At 37.9% G+C, this 8,506-nt stretch overlaps 1 protein-coding gene across 1 annotated transcript in view; it reads right to left on the reverse strand.

Moving 5' to 3' along the window:
* ST7 (suppression of tumorigenicity 7) overlaps window positions 1–8,193 on the reverse strand; it is a 267,683-nt gene extending 259,490 nt beyond the window's left edge. The window contains exons 1-3 of the mRNA XM_058724508.1: window positions 8,064–8,193; window positions 7,561–7,716; window positions 58–178 (exon numbers count right to left, since the gene is read on the reverse strand). The gene's annotated coding sequence lies outside the window, so the exon portion shown is untranslated. The remainder of the gene's footprint in view (window positions 1–57; window positions 179–7,560; window positions 7,717–8,063) is intronic.
* Window positions 8,194–8,506: the final 313 nt, after the last annotated feature.

An 8,506-nucleotide genomic window follows, 5' to 3' on the forward strand; every position in this document is an offset into this window, starting at 1 on the left:
TGTCTGAGAATTTGACAATCGAAATGACTGAGAATTAACCATGATGTATTCACTTACATTTTATTGGTTACATTCCATTTTGTTCCCATTTCTAATGTGCAAGACTATACTTAGGCATGCAAATTAAAGTGGAAATTTCACTATCATCTGGTATATTTGGCCCATGTAGAAACTTAATCTAAAAAATGGAAAGAAAAAAAAATCAGATTGTTTTCATCTTAAAGTACATTTCAGGCTAGTGTTAAGAAATGTGCTTGCCCACTCCAGCCAAATTAATTGTATTTCTAATATCAATTCTAATTCCTCTTCTTTATTTTGCAAAAATCATTCCAAATTTCCGTTTTATTTTGCATTTCACTGCTATTGCACAGCTGCTAAATTTGGCACCTTATGCACATTTAACTATAATGGGTCTTATCTCCTTGTTAATAATGACAGTGAATATGGATTATAATTGAAGCTGTGGCTTCCCTTGAGTCTTTCCTGACTCTAAATTATCTTTATAGTACTATTTTTACAGTACATTTTTTTCCTTTGATCAAAGTTCGTCATTCTACCTGAGAGCTGTAGATGTCCACATACTCAATCAAGCTGATTTGAATTAACTTGTCAAGTCTGATTGAATAAACTGTAGCAAATAACATGCTATGGCCTAGATTTAATTAGCTGCTCTTCTATTTCTTATATGCATTGCATATTTATACACACTTTTATTCCAAAAAAGACACTTAACTTGGACTCCCATATTTAGACATATTTGTCAATGTGTCTAACATATCACTTTATAGATTTGTTCATTGGTCCATGTCTTTTTATTAGATCCCCTCCTGGGTCTGGCACAGGCCTTGTATGCTGAATTGAAATGAAATCACGATGTTAAATCGTGATTTGACACGAATAAGGGAGATAGGGTTGTTTGATTTTTTTTTACCTCTCATAAAGTTGATTTTCTCAATTTGTAAAACTGGAGACCTATGTGTTTTGCATTACAAGAAAGGAACAATGCATGTAAATGACAGGGGAAAATATTTCAGTTTGAGGAGGCAGCCTCTAACAGACCCATTAACTAGCTTTCCATCACAGAGTATTCTGACAGAGATTCGGCTGACCACTAGCCTCATCTGGAAACTGGAAATAGCAATAGCCTATGTTTGTCATGTAGGAGGGGGGCCTTACAGAAGGTGGGAGGTTGCATGAGGTTTTCTGGGACTTTCCCAGTTTGAAAACTGCAAGTCCCATATCCCGGGAACCCCCTCAGTCTCAGTTGGGCTAAATGACCTCTAACTTTTCTTTCATTTCCTCAGACTTTAAGATACAGGGCTTCTCCCAGGCAAACTGGGAGGTAGGATGCAGTTTGTTTTCCACACTTCCTAGTGGGACTTCTCTCTTCCTCAGCTGTCTAGGGCCTTTACTTCCTCCCCTTGTCAACTCTCAAAATCTGCTCTCGCAACTAACAATTTATTTGTACATAAACAAAATTTATGTCAGCTCAAAAAGCTACTCTTCCTAGTGCTATTGACACATGCCAGATAGCAAAGCCATAAAAGAAAATAATGTTCTCAAGTGTTTTAAGACATCAGTAAATTTCGGGTGTCAGGGGGCCCTTACTCAACCTTACCATGCTAAGTGTAATTCAATAATACAAGGCAAGAATAGATAGATGAATATATTATATACCTGCAATAAAACAAATCATAGCTAAGAGCATGTAACCATTAAAAAAACAGACAAGCTAAAAAACCTATACTGTTTCTTTTATAACTAATTTACTATTTACTCACCTATTTTATTGTTTATGAGGACTCTAGAAAACAAATGATAGCCATTGGCAAAGGTTTAACAACAATGTATGGGAAAGAAATTTAACTTTGAGAAAACTATTCTTTTTCCCAAAACTTAAGATTGCCATTTTAAAAAAAAGTTTAATGTTTATTTTTGACAGAGAGAGAGAGACAGACTGTGAGAGGTGGAGGGGGAGAGAGAGAGAGAGAGACACAGAATCCGAAGCAGTCTCCAGGGTCTGAGCTATCAGCACAGAGCCTGACTGGGCTTGAACCCACAAACCGGGAGATCACGACCTGAGCCAAAGTTAGACGCTCAACCAACTGAGCCACCCAAGTGCCCCAAGATAGCCATTTTAATCTAGTTCATATAAAGGTCTGAGTTCCAAGAAATTATAGATGGAGAAAATAGAGGTAAGCAAATGAAACTGCAAATTCATATACTAATCAGCTGCCGTGGGATTTGAATCATGAGGTAGTAGAAACAATCTGGAATTTAGTAAATGAATATGTAGGCTTAGAGAAATGGTCTTCTTACTTTGGCTGGCAGAAACACACACACACACACACACACACACACACACACACACACACACACAGAGCTAAACTCATTCCCAAAGTGTGTATATCTATTTATTTATACATTAAATTTATACATTAATATGTTCCACAATACCAATATACTATGTACACAACAAAAATAAATATTAGGCATTTCAAAGGCGAGTTGAATATAAAAGTTTTAGCATTTCCTGCCTAAACCCTAAAAGATTATCTATGTATTTCTGGACTGACTGTACCCCCTTTATTTTTTTTTTATTTGTTTTTTATGTTTGTTTATTTTTGAGAAAGAGAGAGAGGCAGAGTGTGGGCAGGGAGGGGCAGAGAGAGAGGGAGACACAGAATCCGAAGCAGGATCCAGGCTCTGAGCTGTCAGCACAGAGCCCAACCCCGGGCTGGAACTCACCAACTGTGAGATCGTGACCTGAGCTGAAGTCAGAGGCTCAACCCACCGAGCCACCCAGGCGCTCCTCTGTACCTGCCTTTAAAGATCAGTGGTTTTGGGGTGCCTGGGTGGCGCAGTCGGTTAAGCGTCCGACTTCAGCCAGGTCACGATCTCGCGGTCCGTGAGTTCGAGCCCCGCGTCAGGCTCTGGGCTGATGGCTGGGAGCCTGGAGCCTGTTTCCCATTCTGTGTCTCCCTCTCTCTCTGCCCCTCCCCCGTTCATGCTCTGTCTCTCTCTGTCCCAAAAATAAATTAAAAAAAAAAAAAACAAAACAAAAAACGTTGAAAAAAAAAAAAAGATCAGTGGTTTGGAAATCTATATTGACTACGATTTCATTTTTGCCAAGTTCCCTTGAATCACAAGGTTGCTGCCTATTGCAGCTAATTCGAAAATAAGTTTGAATGGAGACCCCTTTTTGCTGGCTCAGCTGAGCCCCCTGAGCAGTACTACTGGCATCCAAGCCTCCTCCTACAGGAGCACAGCGCTTTCAGCGACTTCAGTCGGCGCTATATGACTGCGTATGTCCCGACTTTCAGAGCGGCTGCAAGTTTCCAGAGTCTCCTTAGTGTGGGTATAAATGGTTGACTAAATCAGGAGTCAGGGAGACTGTATCCTAGCTCTACAAAAGTGTTACCTTTTTAATCTCAGCTCACATTCAGCAGAAATTTTTTTTTCATACAACAGTTTCGATCATGGTAATTGACTTTGGTTTTAGAAGCTTTTTTTTTTATTTTTTGGCTTAAATTCCAATTCTTTGAAAGTATAAGAAATCCTCCTTTTTTTTTTAACCTCTACCTTTTTCTCAATTTTCCTGAACATATTAATCATAGTTATTTTAAAGCCTACATCTGTTAACTTCAATATTTGGATCACCTATGGATCTATTGCTATTGTTTATTTGTGAGTTTTTTCCTTCCTCTCTTGGCTTTATGTCTAAAGATATGTCTAAGAAATTTTTAAGGAATGTTTAACCTTGATTATAAAAAGAATTATAGAGGCTTCTCCAGATGGCATCTTCTACTAGAGAGGGTTTACCTCTTCCTCTGCTAGAGAGAGTGGATGTGTTAAAAATGAGTTTTTATTTATGGAACTAGTGGCCATCAAGATATGAAATTGGCTAAAATAATTTGAGGATACACTACCCAGGATGTCAAAAAAAAAAAAAAGGTGAAAAAAAGTGCAAAAAGCCCGATTCCTAAACAGTTCTGGGACCAGTTAATAACTGGGAGTTTTCTGGTTACCTCATGTCAACTGTATACTTCAATAACTATATGGTTAATTGAATCCTGTTTCTTTCAGGTATATTTTTCATATAAAGGTGGTAGAGCACCTAAAATTGCAGAAAGTAAGGACTTCATCCAACTTACAGATCAAATCGTATACTCTTTTAATGTCTGTTTCTAATAAATGCCTGAATGGATGTCAGAATTTGGTCTGACACTTGCTTTCATTTTAAGATACTACCTGGTAGCTAGGATGTTGAGGCTATATGGAGGAGAGAGGAGGAGGCCTATAGCCAAATATAAATAGTCATAGCTATTGATATTAACCCCCCAAAAAGAAAAGCAGTGCTTGCATATGATCAAATTGGCTTTGTTCAGTTTGTAACTTGAGCCAAAACAATCCTAATATTTAAAAAATGAAGAAAATTGGATAAAAATAGTGAAGAACCATAACCTGTACACCTTCTGTTAGTTGACGTTTTAGTATATTTGCCCCCTATCTCTTTTTCCATACACAATTTTTACATTGTTTTAATCATTCTCTAAGTTCATTTTTTCAGCCTGCTCTTACATATTATTTTAAAAGACTTGTCCAGGTTAGTATACAGTCTTCAAAAGCACCGTATCTAATGATTGCATGATATTCCAAACAACATAGAATTTTTAAATGATTCCACAATTACACTTACTAAGTTTTTGCTAGCTTAAGTAATTCCATAATGAATATCATTCCATTCATAGCTTTTTATTTTTAAATGTAGGGCTATTTTATTGGGATAGATATGCCCAAGTGGATTTGCTGGTCAAAGTCAAGAACATTTTCAAATTCCTTAACATATGCTCCCTCTTTGTTCTTCAAAAGTAATTCTTGAAAACACCACTCATCCTGACTATATAACAAAAACCACAACTTAACGTTATATCATAGTTGAAAATTATTGTGCAACATGCATTGTGAGTTTTACCCTGTGATTAGGCTAAATCAGCTCTGTGGCACATGTAGTCCTGCTGATCAGAGTGGTAGTTGCCTACTTTTCATTGTAATTAATTCCCTTTTCCATTCATTTACTCAAAGCTTTGTAATAGGCATTTGGGGCAAAAAATGGAGAAATCTGTGTGCTTGATAAGAAGGAAGTATCCATTCTGGGGCGCCTGGATGGCTGAGTCGGTTGAGTGTCCAACTTCGGCTCAGGTCATGGTCTTGTGGTTTGTGGGTTCAAGCCCTACGTCGGGCTCTGTGCTGACAGCTCGAAGCCTAGAGCCTGCTTCAGATTCTGTGTCTCCCTCTCTCTCTCTGCCCCTCCTCCGCTCGTGTTCTGTCCCCCTCTCTCTCAAAAATGAATAAACTTAAAAAAGACTAAAAGAAAAAAAGAGGAAAGTTTCCATCCTAAGTTTCTCATAAACCATAATAGACAATAATTTAATCCCCAGAGAACAACAGCCATCATCTATCAATCTATTAGAAAAATTCCAGGATTTGCAAACTTAAATCGCTCTCCACCTCAGGCAACAATTAACTCTATATCATCAAAATGACATATCCTCCCCCTTAGAAATTATATTTTACTGTCAAGAGTCTTCATCTATTGTTTGGCTCGGAAAGATTCTGTGAAAATTTGCTCTGAGGAGCCACCCTTCACAGAAACAAGTTTTTCTGGTTAAACCCTATCTGTCTTAATTTTCTAGGACTGCCGTCACGAGTGACCACGCACTTGGTGGATTACGACAGCACAGATTTATTCTCTCAGAGTTCTGGAGGCCAGAGTGAAATGAAGATGACACAGGGCTGTGCTCCCTCGGGAGGCTCTAGGGGAGAATCTGCCTCGCCTCTTCCAGTCTGGTGCCTCATCCTGGGTTTGTGGTAGCTCACCTCCACTCTCTGCTTCTCTGCTGTGTCCCCTCCTCATTTGTCTGCCAACCACCCCCCCGCCTTTCTCTTATAAAGATACTTGTCATTGGATTTAGGGCCTGCTCGGATAATCCAGGATGATCTCGTTTCAAGATCCTTAACCTAATTACATCTGCGAAGACTGTTTTCCAAATAAATTAATATTCACAGGTCCCAGGGATTGAATGTGGACATATCTCTCCGGGGGAGGGGGGGCACCATTCAACCCACTATACAATCCAACCTCCATTTAATGAGCAATACATCACATTCACCTTGTAGACTCTTATTCTCTTTCTGAACCATGAACAACAACCTCAAAATGCGGAATCTGTTTATAATAGATATTATTGGTTTAGTCTATGGCTGCTAAAGAAATTAGGTTATTATAACCAAAAAGCAGTTTAGATTTTTTTCTTTGGTTCTTTAAAAAGGTCTTCAGATCTTCAGCAACTGTACCTAGTGCATTTCAAATTAACAGAGAAATATGATGCAATATTATTTACTGTTTAATTATTTTCATTCTATTAATCCTGATATCTCCTTTGAGATTTCTTTTGAAGTATAACTGAGAATTTAAGGCTTCAAAAACTCTTTTTTCTTATCTTAAATATAACTTTCCTTGTGGTATTATTTACTTAAGTTAGGAAAACTTTCTTTGTGATAGTACTTACTTAAGTTGCAAAGAAATATGTATGTTTCGGTATGTGTATAAAATTTGAGAATTTTTAAACATCTTATGCATATTTTCATTTTTTTCTTTAAAAATTTTTTTTTAACATTTATTCATTTTTGAGAGACAGAGAGACAGAGCGCAGGTGGGGGTGGGGCAGAGAGGGAGACACAGAATCCGAAGCAGGTTCTGAGCTCTGAGCTGTCAACACATGGCCTGACGTGGGACTCGAACTCACGAACCATGAGATCATGAGCTGAGCTGAGCTGAAGTTGAATGCTCAACCGACTGAGCCACCCACGTGTGCCTCATTTTTTTCTTTATGGATGAGCAAAATAAAACACATTTGAGGTAATTACACATGATCGACTTTGAAATAAAATTGAGAATATCTCACTTTAAAATGCTGCCTTTGGTTTTTATCTCATGTGAAAGGTCCAGGAATTGTTTAAGTAGAACTCTGAAGTTATCCACTGTGTGATTTTGGACATGATACTTTACTTTTCCAAATCTCCATTTCTTCATCTGTCCAGTTTGAATAATGCGACACTCACAGGATTAAGTGAGTTTCCCTATGTAAAGCTTCTAGCAGTGGGTGAATGTTCGTTTTTCTCTTCCTTCCTGAAGAGTTGGTTAAATTGGTCATTATTAGTTGACTACTACCTTTCTTTAATAGCTTCTTCCTGCTGTTTTTCATATTTTCACGGTTTCAAATTGTGATTGCCAAGGGCACCAGTAATGCCATTTAGGCTAAGGATAAACAGCAGAGGGCGCCTCAGCGGCTCAGTCGGTTGTCTGACTCTTGATTTCAGTCATGATCCCAGGGTGGTGGGATTGAGCCCCAAGTCTGGCTCTGCACTGAGTGTGGAGCCTGCTTGGGATTCTCTCTCTCTCTCTCTCTCTCTCTCTCTCTCTCTCTCTCTGTCCCTCTCTCCCACTTGTGCTCTCTCTCTAAAATAAAAAATAAATAAAAAGGATAAATAGCCCACCCAGTAAGCAAATAGGGGTGTCCACTTGGCTCAGAGCAATGAAGTGATTTCCAGAAGCGATTCCTCTCATCCATGCGAAGCCATCTGTCAGCAAGATAGCTCTTTCTTCCCTCCAATCACTTGTCAGGAAGGCAAACAGGAACTAAGCGATCTCATCTGCAAAGACAAATTCATTGTATATTAGACTATAATGCATTACATAATCCTAAAAGATTAATAATTAGGATGCTGTCATAAAGGGATTATATTCTAAGTCTAATAGGAAAGATAACGCAGGTATAAAAGTAACTATAAAAGTATTAGAATAGTATATTTTTCTCCTCTCAGTCTTTATGCTATTGATGTCATATATTTTACTTTATACATGTTATAAGTCTGCTATAACCCTTTATACTACATTGATATTAGTTTTGTTTACACAGTCAGTTATCTTTTAAAGAGATTTAAATAATAAGACAGAACACATTGATCAGTGTAGCTACCCTTTCTGGTGCCCTTTGTACCTTTGTGTAGATCTATATTTTCAATGGTATCATTTTCCTTCTGCCTGAAAAAAGTCCTTTGCCATTTCTTGTAGTGCAGGCTTGCTGGTAATGAATTCCTTCAGCTTTTTATGCCTGAAAAAAATTCTTTTTTTTTTTTTTACTTTCTATAATTTATTTTTTATAATTTACATCCAAGTTAGTTAGCACATGGTGCAACAATGATTTCAAAAGTAGATTCCTTAAGCCCCTTGCCCATTTAGCCCATCCCCCTCCCACAGCCCCTCCAGCAACCCTCTGTTTATTCTTTATATTTAAGTCTCTTATGTTTTGTCCCCATCCCTGTTTTTATATTATTTTTGCTTCCCTCCCCTTATGTTCACCTGTTTTGTATCTTCAAGTCCTCATATGAGTGAAGTCATATGACATTTGTCTTTCTCTGACTAATTTCGCTTAGCATAATA

The sequence above is a fragment of the Neofelis nebulosa genome, chromosome 4, assembly GCF_028018385.1.
Source record: "Neofelis nebulosa isolate mNeoNeb1 chromosome 4, mNeoNeb1.pri, whole genome shotgun sequence".
NCBI classification, from domain to species: Eukaryota; Metazoa; Chordata; class Mammalia; order Carnivora; family Felidae; genus Neofelis; species Neofelis nebulosa.